Source organism: Somniosus microcephalus, chromosome 11, assembly GCF_052327205.1.
Source record: "Somniosus microcephalus isolate GS21.2 chromosome 11, FLI_Smic_1.0, whole genome shotgun sequence".
Classification (NCBI taxonomy): domain Eukaryota; kingdom Metazoa; phylum Chordata; class Chondrichthyes; order Squaliformes; family Somniosidae; genus Somniosus; species Somniosus microcephalus.
The window spans coordinates 239,612,991-239,632,116 of NC_140997.1; positions in this window are offsets into that span (position 1 = coordinate 239,612,991).

Below are 19,126 nucleotides of genomic sequence, written 5' to 3' on the forward strand. Positions count from 1 at the left end.
AAAAGAACTATAAAAAGAAAGACACCCTTAATTGAAGGCGGTTAAAAAGATAGGGATAAGGTGTTCCCTAAGCCGTATAGCGGCGAACCGACGGGGCGGAAAACCCTGGGAGGCAGAGAAGTCCTCATTTAGCCGTAGGTAGGCGAACCGACGGGGCGGAAAACCCTGGGAGGCAGAGAAGTCCTCATTTAGCCGTAGGTAGGCGAACCGACGGGGCGGAAAACCCTGGGAGGCAGAGAAGTCCTCATTTAGCCGTAGGTAGGCGAACCGACGGGGCGGAAAACCCTGGGAGGCAGAGAAGTCCTCATTTAGCCGTAGGTAGGCGAACCGACAGGGGCGGAAAGACCCCTACCCCGGGGAGGCGGGAAATCCTCTTTATCCGTGAGACGGCGAAATCTCAACAATTGAATGAATGGGTGCACCGTGGTGAGTGAATGAGATAAAACCCTGCGGTCATAAGGAGATGAGAACGGACAAGGGTGAGGTCTGTCCCCAGCACCTAGCCTGAGCCTGAATTAAGAGGACAGTAGTCCCACGTGACGGCCAGGATCAAGTAGGACGCCGGGAGCTACAGACCCCACAGTACTAAAACCTCGGGACTAAAGGGTTGGTGTGTGTCTAACGAAACGAAGTGACTAATAGAAAGCAAGAAACTAACGAAGGTGACGCTATAGTGGCGAACAACGTAGCGTACAAACCTAATTCCTCAACATCGTGAATTACGCGTGAAACGTAGCCGATAGTATGACTAAAAGGGTGACCGAAGCTTCCCTGGGGGAAATATGGGGAGACCCGGGAACTGCAACGCGCTACGTCTTTGACAAAAGCAAAAGCCTCATACAGAAAATGAAGAAGGCAGGGTGGGACCCGGACGATAAACCAGAGGTACAGAGAGACTGGTGGAAGAAACAGACAAAGGATAAATTAGAAAAGGCACACCTTATTGTAGCTGCATGCTATAATTGGGAATGCCTGTTCCAAAGAGAGAAGCATAAACACTACCCAGTAGCCGCGATAGCCCCTACCCCGGAGAACTCTCGGGAGAGCCTATACCCAGAGACCACGAGGCGGGGGACGACCGAAGGCCCTCCCCCGTATGTAGGACTCAGTTCGGGAGGCCAGGAAGCGGCTCCAATGGCACCGATAGCTTTGCAGTATACCCCAGCAGTCCAGGCAGTCCCGGCGGCAGGCGCGAACCCAGCAGTCCCAGCCAGACCGGCTACAACAGCGCTGATGTATACACCATTGAGCTTGCAAGATCGGGTAATGCTCCTCAATGACCTGCCAGCTTTGAGACACCGCCAGAATAATCAGGGGTTTTGGCACAAATTGCGCGAAATACGCATAAATCATGCCCTGCATAACATAGATATCGACCAATTGGTGCGAGCTAAATGCCCTGAAGAACAGTGGAGACTGGTAGCAGGAAATCACGGGAACGGTCTGTGGGCCACAGCAACGGGACAAACACTTCAGCAATTAAATCATGAATACGATCAATATAAGGCGGCGGTGGAGGCCGCTATGGGGCAAGCCCCCGTCAATTGGGCAGCTATAAGTGGAATCACACAAAAAAAGGGAGAAAGCGCCATCGATTATGGGAAACGAAAGTGGGCGGCCTTTGAGGGGAACTGTGGAATCCCGGGCCCCCTAAACAAAGACAACGCTTGCTTCCTGCAGACCTTTAAACAAGGATTAAGTTCGATGCATCAGAATGCAATAAAGATGGGGCTAGTGGTCCACAATACTTGGGATGATTTAATCCAGTGGGCGTGTGAAGTAGACAATCAGGCCCAAGAACAATCTAAACTAAAGATAGCTGTCCTAAAGACAGATAGCGACGAGGAAGGTGCAGTACACGTAGCGGCGTGTTACGGATGCGGGCAGGAGGGCCACATAAAAAAGGATTGCCAGAAGCAACAAAAGGAGGGAGGTAACCAGACATCACAGAAGCAGGAACCTTGCCATAATTGTGGGAGATCCGGACATAGGCAGCAACAGTGTTGGAGAAAAGGAGGAGGAATGACAGGTCAGGGACCCAAACAAGGAGGACAGCCGGGGTTTAACACTAGAGAGACTGCGACTAGTGAGGAGAACATGGCCAAATTGATTAAGAAGGGAATACAGGAGTGGGAAGATGAAAAGGAGCGACAGGAAAAGAGAAGAAAGAGTAGGAGGTCTAAAAGAGACGATTCGTCAGACGCCTCAGAAGGAGAGGACATAGAGGAATTGGCGAAGAAAGTAGAGAAACTGGTTAAGCAAATGAAAAAGGGTAGCGCCTGAAGGGTAGCGGCCCTCGGAAACCCGGCAAAGGGGGACCCGAGAATGTTTATTGGCGCGCTGATAGGGGGCCGACAGTGCGATATGCTGGTAGACACAGGGGCCTCGATATCTGTGACAAATTTGCCTTTGCCACGAACTAAGACGAGCATGTTTATTTCGGGCATAGGCGGAGTTAAAATTAAAGCATGGAAAAGTGAGACAATATTGTTAGACTTAGGGAAAATTGCTATACCAACAAGTTTTTGGATCTGTGAAAATGCTGAGGGAACCATTATGGGAATAGACATATTAAGGGAAGTGGGAGTTTTAATCGACCCCAAGCGGGACAAGCTGTTATGGCCAGATAATCATAAGGAGGAGAGGAATAAGTCCAAGGGACCCAAGACAGCGTGTGCCATCAGTGCTATCAAAGTGATAGACCCCAAGTGGGATGAAAAGGGGAGGTGGGAGGAATTGTGCCATCAATTCCCCGAAGTATGGGCCATACATAAGCAGGACTGCGGGCTGGTTAAAATGAATCCCGTTAGAGTCCCCGGACCATCCCACCGACCCCATAAACAATATCCACTCAAAACGGAGGCACAGATAGCCGTGCGGGGCATTGTATTGGAATTAGTTAAGCAGGGAATCTTGCGAGAAACAGTATCTGACACTAACTCTCCCGTGTGGCCCGTAAAGAAACCGGACACTTCATATCGACTCACAATCGATTATACGGCCCTGAATAAAGTAACTCCCAAAGAATATCCAATTGTGGCGAGTCCAGCCACTATCTTTAACGGTTTAAAGCCCGAGCATAAAATATTCACTGTGCTAGACATCGCAAACGGATTCTGGTCGATTCCTCTGCATGAGGAATCACAAGAAAAGTTTGCTTTTACCGTAGACAACAAGCAGTATACATGGACACGAGTTCCACAGGGATTCCATAATAGCCCCGCCATCTTTCATCGCCACATGGCTAAAGCTTTGGAAAACATAGATTTAGAGGAAGAAAACAGTACCCTCTTGCAGTATGTAGATGACCTCCTAATCGCATCTGACACCCACGAAGGGCATAGGGAGGCTTTAACAAAAGTTCTCTCAGCCCTGCGGGAGGCGGGGTTTAAGGCAAACCCTGCCAAAGCTCAGATCGGGAAATCAGAAGTCATGTACCTGGGGTATAGGGTCAGTATGGGAAAGAGGGCTATGCCAGAGGAAAGGAAAGAGGCAATCAGCCGAATGCCTAGACCCATAGATGTGAGAGGAGTACGACAGGTGCTCGGTCTCTTTAACTTCAGCAGGAACTTTATAGAGGGCTTTTCGCGCATGGCAGCACCCCTGTATGAATTAACAAAAGGGGGTAGGGCAGCGGAAGAACCCATTGAGTGGATGGCAATACAGGAAGAAGCATTCTCAAAGCTTAAACGCGCCTTAACCGCTGCACCCGCGCTAGGATTGCCGGACCAGAGAAGACCGTATCACATATTCTGTCATAACCATGACGGACATTATAGCGCCGTAGTAGCTCAGGAGCACGGAGGAAGTATGAGAGCGGTAGCCTATTACTCAACAAGGCGATCCCCCATCGTGGCAGGTATGCCCCGCTGTGTGGCCGCTATAGACTGCGCCAGATGGGCAGTACAAATCAGTGAACCAATCATAATGGCCGGAGAGATTGTGCTACACACCCAGCACACCCTGGTAGAACTACTAAATAAGGGACGATTAAAGTCTGTCTCGACCGCTCGGCGAGCAGCCTGGGAGGCGGTACTCTTACCCAGGAACAAGTCCGTGCAGATAGTCAGGGACATGAGGCAGAACCCCGCCTCCATGATGATCCTGGAAGGGGAGGACCACCAATGTATGAATGAGGAGGTGCCAGAGAATGATATAGATAGAATAAGGGAAATACCCCTGGCTGAGGCCGACTTAGAATTATACGTAGATGGATCCCGGAAGTACGTGCAGGGAAAGCCGAGGACAGGCTGGGCAGTGGTAGATGTGGATGGGACAGTGTTACAAGCAGGGACCCTCTCCGGGGATAACTCCGCCCAAGCAGCCGAACTGACCGCTCTAACGAAAGCCCTGAAGATGGCCGAGGGAAAAAGAGCCAATATATACACAGATAGCCGCTATGCCTTTGGGGTAGTGCATGACTACATGGCCTCCTGGAGTCGGAGGGGATATGTCACTTCTGGGGGAGCCCCCATCCAGCATTTAAACTTAGTAAAATCATTAGTGGAAGCTGCGCACGGGCCAATGGAAGTAGCCGTAGTAAAGGTCAAAGCACACACCAAAGGCAAGACCCCCCAAGAACAGGGAAACAGGGCAGCAGATTTAGCCGCCAAAGCCATGATTGAGGGGTCCTGTGCCTGCACAAAAGCAACAGACAGCGCCCCAGTACCCCTTGTGCCTGTCGAGTATAATATTGTCAAACTGCACCAAAACATACCAGAGACCGAATTAAAAATCTGGAAAGAGAAGGGGGCGGAGCAATCAAGGGATGGGGTCTGGAGAAAGGAAGGTCGGGTCTGTGCCCCCAGCTGCATTCAACAGGAACTAATGAGGTTGTATCATGGGCTGGCCCACACAGGAACCAGCCGAATGACAGATAACTTGAGCCGATGCTGGTGGTGGCCCGGACTCTCAAACAGTGTGAGAAAGTACTGCAAGGACTGCCACATCTGTGCACAATGCAATACCGGGAAGCCAGTGAAAGTAAAGTGGGGTAGACAGCCGAGGCCAAAGGGACCCTGGGAGAAAATACAAATTGACTTCACGGGACCCCTAATTAAGAGCAAAGGAAAGATGTATTGCTTGGTGATAATTGACCAGTTCACCCGGTGGGTGGAGGCTTTCGCCACCCGGAACTGTACGGCAAATACAGTAGCCCGGATCATGGCAGAAGAAATAATACCCAGGTGGGGAATCCCTTTACAAGTAGATTCAGATAATGGGACACACTTCACTGGCAAGGTAATGAAGGAAGCCTGTGCTCTGCTAGGAGTAAAACAGAGATTCCATATACCGTACCATCCGGAGAGTTCCGGGATGGTAGAGAGGATGAACCGGACACTTAAGCGATCCCTAACTAAAGCAATTGAAGAAACAGGACAAGGATGGGCAGAGCTGCTACCCGCGATTTTAATGAGACTGAGAGCTACACCAAATAGGATAACCGGATTAACCCCTTTTGAATTAATGACCGGACGGGCCATGGCCCTCCCCGAAGGAGTAGCCACCGGGGAGGGGGATGTAGGACCATTAAAAGACCGAATTGGTAGGTTCGTGAAACAACTGTGCACGGAACTACATGGGTTAAGACAGGAGGCCAGAGACCAGCAGATAATTAGGGACCTAGAAAAGGACGCAGAGGAACAAAAAAGGGTATTACCCGGGGTGGGAAGCCAGGTAATGTCTAAAATCCTACCGGTAAAACCGGGACTAAGGCTCCGGTGGGAAGGACCCTACGAGGTGCTAATGACCGGTGATACATGTGCATGTATAGATATACAGGGCACGGGAAAAGGGAGGTGGAAACACTGGACACAGCTGAAATTATATAAGGGAGCCAATGAGTAGTCCGGAAATTGTACTTTACAGCGAGAGCGAGGACTACCGGCTTAGAGTCCAGCAGGAGAGAGACGACCTCATATTCGCATTAGTAACGTCGTGCTGTGTGGTGGTAGTAGTATTCTTAGTAGTTTATATATTTAAATACCTCTGGGAAGTTAACCAGGAACAGAGGGGCGTGCCACCACCAGTGAACCAACCAGGAGAAAGGATAGAATTAGTGAGGATAAACTGAAACCTAGAATAAGTATAGCCACTCATTATAGGATTCCGAGGAACCGAAAGTCTTAGTATAAATTAAATGACTGTGGTATTGCGGTGCGCATGTTGGGGCGATATAGAGCCCGAAGTAGTAGGAATAATAGGATTGGATTAACCAATTGCTGGTGACGACCAGCTTTGTATTTTCACAGAACCTATCGGAGAAGAAACCAGAACGAAAGAGACAGCCAACAGGCAACAAACAGAATGATTACCTTTTTATTTTTTGGCCTTTTGAGCCTAAGGGCGCCCGACAATGTGGAAGGGAAATCCGCAAGCGCGGGGAACAGTTACCTGTACATGTCCTGGAAGTACGCCAGTCAGTTAAACCTCTCGAGTTGTTGGGTTTGCACCAGGATCCCAACACACTCAAAGGGAGGGATTCCCTTGGTAGCGGGCACGGGGTATGAGTATCCTGAATTAGTCGAGTGGCTGATCAGGCAGAACACAAGTTCCGGCAACTATTCCTGGTTAAACAACATGTGCACGAAGATGTGGAGGACAGCCGGATACTCAATGAACAGATTTGAGGGCTGGTACCTGACTTCTTTCGATGCAAACGAACCACCTCCCGCATTGATACTAGTGGGGGAGCACCGGGGAGGATGGTGTCTAAACAAAACCAGGAGCAAGGGACAGTTTATGGGGTGGAGTCTTTGTGATAACTTCATTGAAGTAGAGGCAATCTCTAGGACCAGGAATGGAGTGGTCACTCCAGTAGGGGATCTTATTTCCCTAGATTGGACTAATGTGAGTAATAAAACCAGCGGAGGAAAGTGGGGCAAAGGAAAAACCGCACAGCATTCATGGAGGGACATATTCAGAGTCAATAAGACCGTACACGCCTATAATGGCACGTATTTTATATGCGGGGAGAGAGCATACCCCTGGCTGCCACATGACTGGAGAGGATCATGCTACCTAGGCTTTGTACGGCCAGATGTAACCCACTATGGAACCCTAACCGACGCACAACAAGAGGTTCCAGTGGGCAGGAGCAAGCGGGCGGTACAAACCTGGGAAAAGGTTATGGCTATGATGTGGCCTTTCTATGGGGTACACAGGGCCCTTCATGAAATAGATCAATTAAATACATTATTGGAACAAGTGGCCAATGATACAGCCGGGATAGCCAGATCAATAAATGAGGAACTGGTGGCCACGCGCACTGTATCAATGCAGAACCGGATGGCCTTAGACTACTTATTAGCTAAAGAAGGAGGAACGTGTGCTCTAATAGGGCCATCATGCTGTACATACATCCCAGATAACTCAGAAGAGATTGAAAATCTCGCCAATCACATCCAGGAGGTGGCCAGGAAAACTAGAGGCTCCCCCACTTCCTCATATTTTGACAATTGGGGATCAGGATGGTCGGGGACTTTGGGCGCCTCGGTGGTACAAGGCATAATGATATTCCTCTTGATTGTTATTCTGATATATTGTGTATTTTTATTTCTCCAGTGCCTTTGTGCCAGAATGAGTAAGGCCGAAATTGGTGCGGTGAAGGAAGTAGAGCCTGAGGAGGGGCAGGTAGCGATGTTAAGAATGGACAACTCCCCTGCCTCTCCAAGGCAAATGGTGTAAGACGCGATGGGAAGCGACTGAAATTATGTGGGATTAATTGGGCATGGTAATTAAAGACCGGGCCGGCCAACCGTAAGATGGAGGTGGCAGAAGGAGGGTGGCAGAAGGAGGGTGGTGAATGAGGACTGGTGTGTGATGACAGTCTCGAATTGGCACGTCACACACCCCACGTGGGAATGAGGGACAGGCTTGAGCAGGAAAGCCTCAACCATTAGTGTAGGGTCTAAGGGGCCCCGGGAATGGTTACACCGGACGGAGTGCATAAAGGAAAGCCCACCCTAAAGGAAAGACCACCGTAAAGGAAAGACCACCATACCACAAGGGGGGGGAAGTCGGCCTCCAAATTGATAAGATATATATATACATGTATAACCTAAACTGGTAGAAGGCCAGGGAGTGCACGCTCTGGCAGACACCAGGAAGTGGAAATACACGTTGACCTGTTTGGAGCAATTGTCCAAAGGTCAAAAGGGGGGACTGAAGTAAGATATTAAAAATTGGATTTAATAAGGTAAAACAAACCAGGATTCATCTATAACAGCAATATATAAAATGGAGGGAATAGGTTAATTTGTGCTCTGAGTTGAACAATAGAAGTCTGTAAAAATTGTATAAACCCAGATAAGGTTTAAACAGGACTATGGGTTAACTGCGGAGAGATTAAAACTGTCAAAACAACCCCTTAGAAAGAGGGAGAGATATATGGGTTCGGCCACGCGAGTCGACACCCTTGCACTTAAGGGTTTGTTAAGTGTGAAGCTCAATAGGGTTCTATTCTTTTAACTAACTAAAGTGTTTTTGCTCTGTAGAAATAATTCATAGATACATAGATACATAGAAGATAGGAGCAGGAGTAGGCCATTCGGCCCTTCGTGCCTGCTCCGCCATTTAATGAGATCATGGCTGATCCTTTAATTCAGTATCCCGTCCCCGCCTTCTCTCCGTAACCCTTAACCCCTTTTGCCCGTAGAAATATATCTAATTCCCTCTTAAATATATTTAATGAGCTGGCGTACACTGCCCTCTGTGGCAATGAGTTCCACAGGTTCACCACTCTCTGAGTGAAGAAATTCCCCCTCATCTCTGTCCTAATTCAAGAGAGAGAGACAGAAAGTCTGCGGAGTGCCCGCTTTGGAAAGATCTACTATCTTAGAGAAATACTTAGAAAGACCAAGCCATCTGACAACAGCAAATGGACGATCGTAAAGTAATAAAATTGAGGCCCAGGTCATGAGAAAGTAACAAGACCAACTGATAACGAAATGTGAGATTTGTAAGCGACTAGAAGAATGGAATGTCATGGTTTTATAATTACAATTTAACTATAATTCTGTATATGTTAATAAGCTTATCCCCGCCTTTAGGGCAGGGCCCTAATTTTTGTATAACTGTGTGAACCTCAAGAGATTCGGTGGAGTTGGAGCCTTGTGTTGGGACGCAAGAGCCATAGCTCCCCAGGCCTGAATAAACCGTTTTTACTTCAATTATTGGGTCTGTCTTTCTTACAACAAGCCAGTGTTGTCGACTGTGTATATCACTCAGTCCACACTTTGGGGGCTTACATCAGCCGGCGCGGACACGATGGGCCAAAATGGCCTCCTTCCATGCTGTAACTTTCGCTATGATTCTCTCTCTCTATGAGCGCGGAGAGGTCATGAGGGGAGATCAGAGAGAAACTGGAGAAAGATGTGAGTTTAGGGCTAGGGCAGGGGCGGAACCTTAGAGGAAGTTTGGCCTGGTGGGCTAAGGGAAGGAAGGGAAGTGGCAGAGGCAGCTGAACGGATGGTCTCAAACTTAGAGAGAAAGGAGTCCATGAGCTCCTCACACTTGTTGTCGGATGTGAGGGTGGAGGAGACAGGGGAGAGGGGTTTAAGAAGACGGTTAGCAGTAGAGAATAGAAGCTGGGGTTTATCTTTGCATTCTAGAATTATTCTGGAATAGTGAGAAATTTTGGCAGATGAGACCAGAATCCAACAATGCTTTGTGTGGTCCAGCCAGATCTGGCAATGAATGGCTAAACCAGTTGTCCGCCATATCCGTTCAATTATGCATCCCTTGGATTTAAGGGAGCGACGGTGAGGGTCGTACTGGGGGAACAGCCAGAGTGAGAGAGAGTGATTGTTTAATTAGGGACTAGGGCATCAAAGGTGGTGGGGTGAGGTTGAGCAGATCGGTAGTGGCAGAAATGTCATGGTGAATGGAGGGCCAGAGGCTGGACAGTTGGGATTTCATAAGTGGAGTTGTAAGAGAGTTGGGAGAGAGTTTTTTTCAGGGGTGGACACAGAAGGAAATTGGGTTTGGGCTGGGGCGGGGGGAAGAGGGATATGGGTGGAGAGCGATACGAGGAAGTGGTCAGAGATGGCCTTGTCTGTGATTGACACGTTGGGAGGCAACGAGAGATGGCAAGGTCGAGGGGGTGGCCATGAATATGGGTTGGGGAGTTTACATGGAGGGAGAGATTAAGGAAGGGTAGGAGGCTAGTGAACTCAGAGGAGAGAGAGCCTGATGAATGGAGATGGAGTTTGAAATCCCCAAGGATGAGAATTCGCTTGGTGCTGAGGCTGAGGGAGGACAGCAGTGAAGATATCTCGGTGATGACATTTTTATGGTACTTGGGTGGGCGGTAGAGAATGAGAATTTTAAATGAGAGGTGAGAGGGGTGGAATAAGGTGAGATGCTCAAAGAAGGAGAAAGTGCCAGAGGAGAAAGTGCCGGAGGAGTAGGGGGACAGACAAAGGTGTGATTTGGTGATGGGAGCCACACCGCCACCACGGCGGTCTGGGCGGGGCAAATGGTGGAAGGTATAGCCAGGTGGGGAGGCTTCATTTAAGGGTAAGGTGTCATCACCCCTCAAGCAAGTGTCTGTCAGGGCCATGATATCATGGCAATCATCCACAATAAGTTCATGGATGGCAAGGGCCTTGTTCGCAAGTGAACGGACATTCTGGTGGGAGATGCGGAGAGGGTTGGTGATGGCTGACCCACTGCCAGCATCCACAGGGTCAGCGCTGGGGGGGGGGTGAGTTAGACGGGGAGGAGATTGGCAAGATTAATCCCCAGTGGGTGCGCTGAGCAGGAAGGTCAGCGAGAGAGTAGGATGGGACAGTTGGGGTTGCTACTTGTGAGGAGGCAGTGATGAGTGCCTCGATGGGCCCTTCGTAGGATGCCAAGAGAGGCACAGAGGGAAGCTGTAGGCTTATCCAAGAGGGAGTCAAGCCTGGAACGGCAGCAGGAGAGTAGGAAGATGGAAGAGTAATGAAGGATTGGGGTAGGGATTTGGGAGGGCAGAGTATCTGAGAGGAGTGATGAAAGGAGGCATGATGACAAGAAAGAGCGATCAGGGAGGGATAGAGAGAAAAGGAAAAGGAGGGAGAAAAAAAAGTGGAAATAGAAGTGAACGGCTCGGGTCTGGAGCGGCAGCCAAAGTGCGCACACGAATGGACACCGGGAAAAGCTTCAGTTACATAGGCCTGGTTATGTAGTAATTAATGGGATACATATTTCGTGGTAGTAGCAGGGAATAGGTTGGAAACAATAGTAGGGAGTCCAGAGTCAAAGTCAGAGGTCCCGTGGAGGGACAAAGCTAACATAGGCAGGATGGAGCCGGCACGGAGCATCAACGAACCGTTGTCCAAATTCAGAGACAGGTGTAGCAGGCGAGTGAAGCCTTCACTCAGAGGGTGGATTTCTTCACTCAGAGGTTGGTCAATCTTTGGAATTCTCTACCCCAGAGGGCTGTGGAGGCTCAGTTGTTGAGTATATTCAAGACAGAGATTGACAGATTTTTGGATATTAAGGGAATCAAGGAGTATAGGGTTCATGCAGGACAGTGGAGTTGAGGTAGAAGATCAGCCATGATCTTATTGAATGGTGGAGCAGGCTCGAGGGGCCGAATGGCCTACTCCTGCTCTTAATTCTTATGTTCTTATGTCCAGAAGCTATTTGAAGGGTAGAGAATTGGAGGATGGTGTTGTGCATGTACCTTTAAGAGAATAACTGGTCTCAGACTGCAGTACCGGCAGTGACCACCACTGTATAAAAGGCGCTAGTGAGCCTCTGTGTTTTCAGTTTCCCTATTGACTTCAATCAGTAAAGACTTGTTTTGTTCAACTCCTGCTGTCCGTGTCTCAATCATTCATGGACATAACACTGGCGACGAGCAGATACGAACTTACCTACAGTCTGCACCACCTCCTGGGATCCATTCCTGCAGCGAAGTGAGCAGAGGTCGAGGCCAGAAGGAAGAAAGAAGCAGTAGAAATGGGCGTCGACCGTGGGCATCCGCCCCTGTGTTAGCGGAGTTGAAGATTGCTGGAGAAGCTGTCGAAAGCGGGGCCTGATTCCTGTCGACGGTGCTTCAGCTAATCGGGCTGGTGGCAGGTAGTACACTGATCCTTCCTGGGCTGTGGCGTTCGCGAACTCGAGCGGGTGGCTTGCAACGGGGCCGAGCAGCGTTGTCGGGAAGAGGAGAGAGAGAGGGTGGAGCACACAGGGCGCGGCCGGTGCTACGAAGCCGGGCTACGTACAGGCCCGAGAAGAGGGAGGCAAGAGTCCCACAGGGTTGTTCCACGACGGGAAAATAATTTTAAAAAGAAATATTAAACGCGCAAGAAACCGCGAGGAGCTGCAGGTTGCAACAGGAACCACAGAAAGCAGCGCTAGCAACAGCGGGGAAGAAGGCAAAGCGCGGGAGGCGCCATCTTAATCAGTGGGGAAGAAGGCAAAGCGCGGGAGGTGCCATTTTGTTAAATCGGGGAAGAAGGCAAAGCGCGGGAGGCGCCATTTTAGATTTTCAAGATGCCGAAGACTGGCTGTATCACTGCCTTTGATAATACAATAGAGGACTGGACCATGTATGTGGAAAGAGTCGAGGTATATTGCGAGGCAAGCGAAATAGCCGATGAGAAAAAGGCATCGGTAGTGCTAAACTTAATGGGCGCTAGAATGTACGGCCTATTGCGGGACCTGATTACTCCAGCCAAACCGAAGGCGAAGAGTTTTAATGAAATTGTTGCTGTCCTATAGGAACACCTAAACCCTGCACCGCTGTTGATAGCAGAAAGATTTAAATTCCACAGGAGAACTCAGCATAAAGATGAGAGCAATGCTGAGTACCTTACGGAACTACGCAAGCTATCAAAGCACTGCCAGTTCGGAGCAGGACTGGCAGATACCCTACGGGACAAATTTGTCTGTGGACTCCTGAGTGAAGGAACACAGAAGAAGTTACTCTCAGGGAAAGAGCTGACGCTAGATAAGGCTTTTAGCGTGGCAGTATCGTACGAAGCAGCAGCCAGGGGAGCTGTGGAAATTCAACAAAAGCCACAGGAATACGGCACCCACGAAATGACACGGGGATTTGCAAAATGTTATCGCTGCGGCAGAACTAACCATGACCAGAAGGACTGCTGGTCCAAAGACAAAATATGCAGGCAATGCGGAAAGATGGGACACATTGCACGAGTTTGCAGGTCTGGGAAGAAGACCAGCGACAACAAAAAGGCTACTAAGGAACCGTACAAGAAAGTACAAAAGATGACGGACAGTAGTTCCGAAGACCAGATGAGCGATAGTGAATCCGGGAACAGGAGACTAAGCTGTCTCAAACTTCACAATGTAATCGCAAAAGAGAATCACCGAACCATTTGGGTCACCCTCACGATAGCAGGGTCCCAAGTTAAAATGGAATTGGATACAGGATCAGCGCTAACCATCATGAATCGATGAGACTACGAGCGGCTATTCTCACACATACCCTTGAGAGAGACATCCATCATCTTGACGACGTATACGGGGCAAAAAGTATACCCCAGAGGAAAAATAAGGGTGCCTGTCGAATACAACGGCAAGAAAATACGGAAATTGTATCTCTACATACTGCCAAATGCTGGACCACCGTTATTGGGACGTGAATGGATCAGGAAGATAAGCTTAGATTGGCACTCCATTCATACAATGACGGTGGACGGTAAAAAAGATGACGACGTCACTCCTGGACGATTGTCAACAATCTTAGCTAACGCCAAAGAGGTATTTCAACAAGAACTGGGCACTCTTAAAGGCGTAACCGCCTCGATAAAAATAGAAGAGAATGCAATTCCCAAGTTTTTCAAAGCAAGACCGGTACCATATGCAATTCGCCCAGCCATCGAGGCAGAGCTGGAGAATCTGGAGAAGGCAGGCGTGTTGTCTAAGGTCGACTGGAGCGAGTGGGCGACACCCATCATTCCTGTCATGAAGAAAACGTTAAGCAATAAGTCTGAGGAGCCAAGGAAGGTTCGCATCTGTGGGGATTTCAAGGTGACGGTGAACCCAGTCCTTCACACAGTACAATATCCTCTTCCAAGGATAGAAGACACCTTCGCCTCACTGTCTGGAGGGAAGCGTTTTACAAAAATTGACCTAGCACAAGTATATTTGCAGATGGAGGTTGAAGAATCCTCTAGGAAGTATCTCACGATAAACACTCACAAAGGTCTTTACCAATATCATCGATTGGTATTCGGAGTAGCATCGGCTCCGACGATATGGCAAAGAGCGATGGAACAAGTCCTGCAAGGGATTCCGGGGACTCAGTGTTACTTGGACGACATCCTTGTGACAGGTGAAGATGACAGTGAACACCTTAATAACCTAGAACAGGTGCTCACTAGACTACGGGAACATGGGCTACGAGCCGACTGCCCCAAGTGCGAGTTTTTTAAGAAACAGATATCGTATTGTGGCCACGTGATTGATGAAGAGGGGTTACACAAGGCCCCTGACAAAATTGAAGCGGTTGTTAAGGCCCCAGCGCCTGAAAATGTGTCGCAACTGAAGTCATTCCTCGGGTTGGTGAATTACTATCATAAGTTTTTGCCGAATTTGTCGACAATTCTGCACCCACTGAACGCCCTGCTATGAACGGGAGTAGCATGGAAATGGAGCAATGATTTTAAGCCGGCCTTTCAGAAGAGTAAGGACTTAATCACTTCAAGAGAAGTATTGGCTAACTACAACCCAGCACTGCCGATCAGACTGGCGTGTGGTGCGTCTCCCTACGGCATTGGGGCGGTACTGTCACATAAATTCCTTGATGGTTTAGAGAGGCCGATAGCTTTTGTGTCACGCTCGTTAACTTCTGCCGAGCGTAACTACGCCCAGATTGACAGAGAGGCCCTCAGCCTAGTGTGGGGGGTGAAGAAGTTCAATCACTACCTGCACGGTCAAAAATTTACTCCACTAACCGATCATCAACCTCTTGTCTCCATTTTCAACCCTCAGAAGGGCGTACCGATAATGACAGCACAACGGCTGCAGAGGTGGTCCCTTTTCCTAGGGGCACATAACAACATAAGAGTGGATTGGGAAAATAGATTAAAGGGTAAGACGATACATGATCAGTGGTGTACATTCAAGGAGTTATTTTACAACTTCCAAAAAAAATATATTCCACTGAGAAGAAAAGGGTGTAAAAGAAAAGACAGCCATCCGTGGCTAAGTAAAGAAATTAAGGATAGTATTCGACTAAAAACAAGGGCATATAAGGTAGCCAAATCTAGTGGGAGGATAGAGGATTGGGAAAACTTTAAAAGACAGCAAAAAATAACAAAAAGATTGATTAAGAAAGGGAAGATAGATTATGAAAGTAAATTAGCAAAAAATATAAAAACAGATAGTAAGAGTTTTTATAGTTATATAAAAAGAAAAAGGGTGGCTAAAGTAAATGTTGGTCCCTTAGAGGATGAGGCCGGGAAATTAATGGTGGGAAATATGGAGATGGCAAAAACACTGAATGAATATTTTACATCAGTCTTTACAGTAGAAGACACTAAGAATATCCCAACACTGGACAAACAGGGGGCTAAAGGGGGGGAGGAGCTAAACACGATCAAAATCACTAAGGAAGTGGTACTCGGTAAAATAATGGGACTGAAGGCGGATAAATCACCTGGACCTGATGGCTTACATCCTAGGGTCTTGAGGGAAGTGGCGGTAGGGATTGTGGATGCATTGGTAATAATTTTCCAAAACTCCCTGGACTCGGCAAAGGTCCCGGCAGACTGGAAAACTGCAGTAGACAGAAGGCTGGAAACTATAGACCGGTTAGCCTAACATCTGTGGTAGGTAAAATTTTGGAGTCCATTATTAAGGAGACAGTAGCAGGACATTTGGATAATCATAATTTAATAGGGCAAAGTCAGCATGGCTTTATGAAGGGGAAGTCATGTTTGACAAATTTGCTGGAGTTCTTTGAGGAAGTAACGTATAGGGTGGATAAAGGGGAACCAGTGGACGTAGTGTATTTAGACTTCCAAAAGGCATTTGACAAGGTGCCACACAAAGGATTATTGCTTAAGATAAAAAATCATGGGATTGGGGGTAATATTCTGGCATGGATAGAGGATTGGCTATCTAACAGAAGGCAGAGAGTTGGGATAAATGGTTCATTCTCAGACTGGCAATCAGTAACTAGTGGTGTTCCGCAGGGGTCAGTGCTGGGTCCCCAACTCTTTACAATCTATATTAACGATTTGGAGGAGGGGACCGAGTGTAACATATCAAAGTTTGCAGATGATACTAAGATGGGAGGGAAAGTAGTGAGTGAGGAGGACATAAAAAGCCTGCAAGAGGACATCGACAGGCTAAGTAAGTGGGCAGAGATTTGGCAGATGGAATACAATACTGGAAAGTGTGAGGTTATGCACTTTGGCAGGAAAAATCGTAGAGCAAGTTATTATCTTAATGGCAAGAAACTGGAAAGTACTGAAGTACAAAGGGATCTGGGGGTCCTGGTGCACGAAACTCAAAAGGTTAGTATGCAGGTGCAGCAAGTGATTAAGAAGGCCAATGGAATGTTGGCTTTCATTGCTAGGGGGATAGAATATAAAAATAGGGAGGTATTGCTTCAGTTGTACAAGGTATTGGTGAGGCCGCACCTGGAATACTGCGTACAGTTTTGGTGTCCATACTTAAGAAAGGACATACTTGCTCTCGAGTCAGTACAAAGAAGGTTCACTCGGTTAATCCCGGGGATGAGGGGATGGACATATGAGGAAAGTTTGAGTAGATTGGGACTCTACTCATTGGAGTTCAGAAGAATGAGAGGTGATCTTATTGAAACATATAAGATTGTGAAGGGGTCGGATCGGGTGGATGCGGGGAAGATGTTCCCGATGATGGGTGAAACTAGAACTAGGGGGCATAGTCTTAGAATAAGGGGCTGCTCTTTCAAAACTGAGATGAGGAGGAACTACTTCACTCAGAGGGTGGTAGGTCCATGGAATATGCTGCCCCAAAAAGCTGTAGAAGCTACATCATTACATAAATTTAAAACAGAAATAGACAGTTTCCTAGAAGTAAAGGGAATTAAGGGTTACGGGGAGCGGGCAGGAATTTGGACATGAGTCTAGGTTCGGATCGGTCATGGCCCTGTGGGTAGCGGAGCGGGCCCAGGGGCCGTGTAGCCTGATCCTGCTCCTATTTCGTGTGTCTAATTCGGTTAGATTCAGGAGATGGTTCTGTGATAGTGGATTGGCGGTTGGGATCAGATCAGCCATGATCTTATTGAATGGCGGAGCAGGCTCGAGGGGCCGATTGGCCTACTCCTGCTCCTATTTCTTATGTTCTTATGTTCTTAGTAATTCCACCTAAGTTGACGGATAGAGTGCTCAATGAGCTTCATGAGGGTCATCTGGGTGGGGTAAAAATGAAGAACTTAGCCAGAGCGTTTGTGTGGTGGCCGGGAATCGATAGAGAAATCGAAGAGATGACCAAGAGCTGTGCAGGATGCCAGAAGGTCCAAAACGCCCCACCACAAGCTCCTCTGCATCCATGGGAGTGGCCCTCATCTCCATGGCAAAGGGTGCACATTGGTTTTGCTGGTCCCTTCATGGACTCGATGTTTTTAATTGCGGTGGATGCCCATTCAAAGTGGCCAGAGGTAATAAAAATGTCCTCAACCACCACAGAAAAAACCATCACAGTCTTACGAACCATATTCGCCAGAAATGGGCTGCCTGAACAGATTTGCTCTGACAATGGACCACAGTTTGTGTCTGAAGAGTTCCGGAGGTTCTTAAAGAACAATGGTGTTAAGCATTACACATCCGCCCCATATCATCCAGCCACTAATGGATTGGCCGAGAGGTTTGTCCAAACATTCAAGAAGGCTATCAAGGCAATGTGTAATGAAGATATACCCCTACACCACAAGGTGGACAACTTCTTGTTTGCCTACCGGAATGCGACACATGCGGTTACCAACCAAACTCCAGCCATGATGTTCTTCAATCGAAGACTACGATGCCGCTTGAATTTGGTTAAGCCAAACGTCCGAAGAGATGTGGAGAACAGGCAGTTTCAGAATATGAATGAAAGGCCGACCAGGAGTTTTAAGATAGGTCAACCAGTTTTGGCCCGGGACTACCGCACTGAGAAATGGCAGCCAGGAACGATTTGTACACGGCAAGGACCTCTCATGGACCCCTTAGATCTGGTCCTGTGTAACGAGACAGGATTAATTAAAAATGTCCTAGTAAAGGATCCCCTTGGAATGAGTGACCATAACATGGTTGAATTCCATATTCAGTTAGAGGGTGAGGAGGCTGTATCTCAAACAAGCGTGCTAAGCTTGAATAAAGGAGACTATGAAGGTATGAGAGCGGAATTGAGTAAAGTGGATTGGGAAAATAGGTTAAAGGATAAGACGATACATGATCAGTGGTGTACATTTAAGGAGTTATTTTACAAATTCCAAAAAAAGTATATTCCACTGAGAAAAAAAGGGTGTAAAAGAAAAGACAGCCATCCGTGGCTAAGTAAAGAAATTAAGGATAGTATTCGACTAAAAACAAGGGCATATAAGGTAGCCAAATCTAGTGGGAGGATAGAGGATTGGGAAAACTTTAAAAGACAGCAAAAAATAACAAAAAGATTGATTAAGAAAGGGAAGATAGATTATGAAAGTAAATTAGCAAAAAATATAAAGACAGATAGTAAGAGTTTTTATAGTTATATAAAAAGAAAAAGGGTGGCTAAAGTAAATGTTGGTCCCTTAGAGGATGAGACCGGGAAATTAATGGTGGGAAATATGGAGATGGCAAAAACACTGAATGAATATTTTGTATCAGTCTTTACAGTAGAGGACACCAAGAATATCCCAACACTTGACAAGCAGGGGGCTATAGGGGGGGAGGAGCTAAATACGATTAAAATCACTAAGGAAGTAGTACTTGGTAAAATAATGGGACTCAAGGCGGATAAATCACCTGGACCTGATGGCTTACATCCCAGGGTTTTGAGGGAAGTGGCGGTAGGGATTGTGGATGCATTGGTAATAATCTTCCAAAACTCCCTGGACTCAGCAAAGGTCCCGGCAGACTGGAAAACTGCTAATGTAACACCCTTATTTAAAAAGGGCAGTAGACAGAAGGCTGGAAACTATAGACCGGTTAGCCTA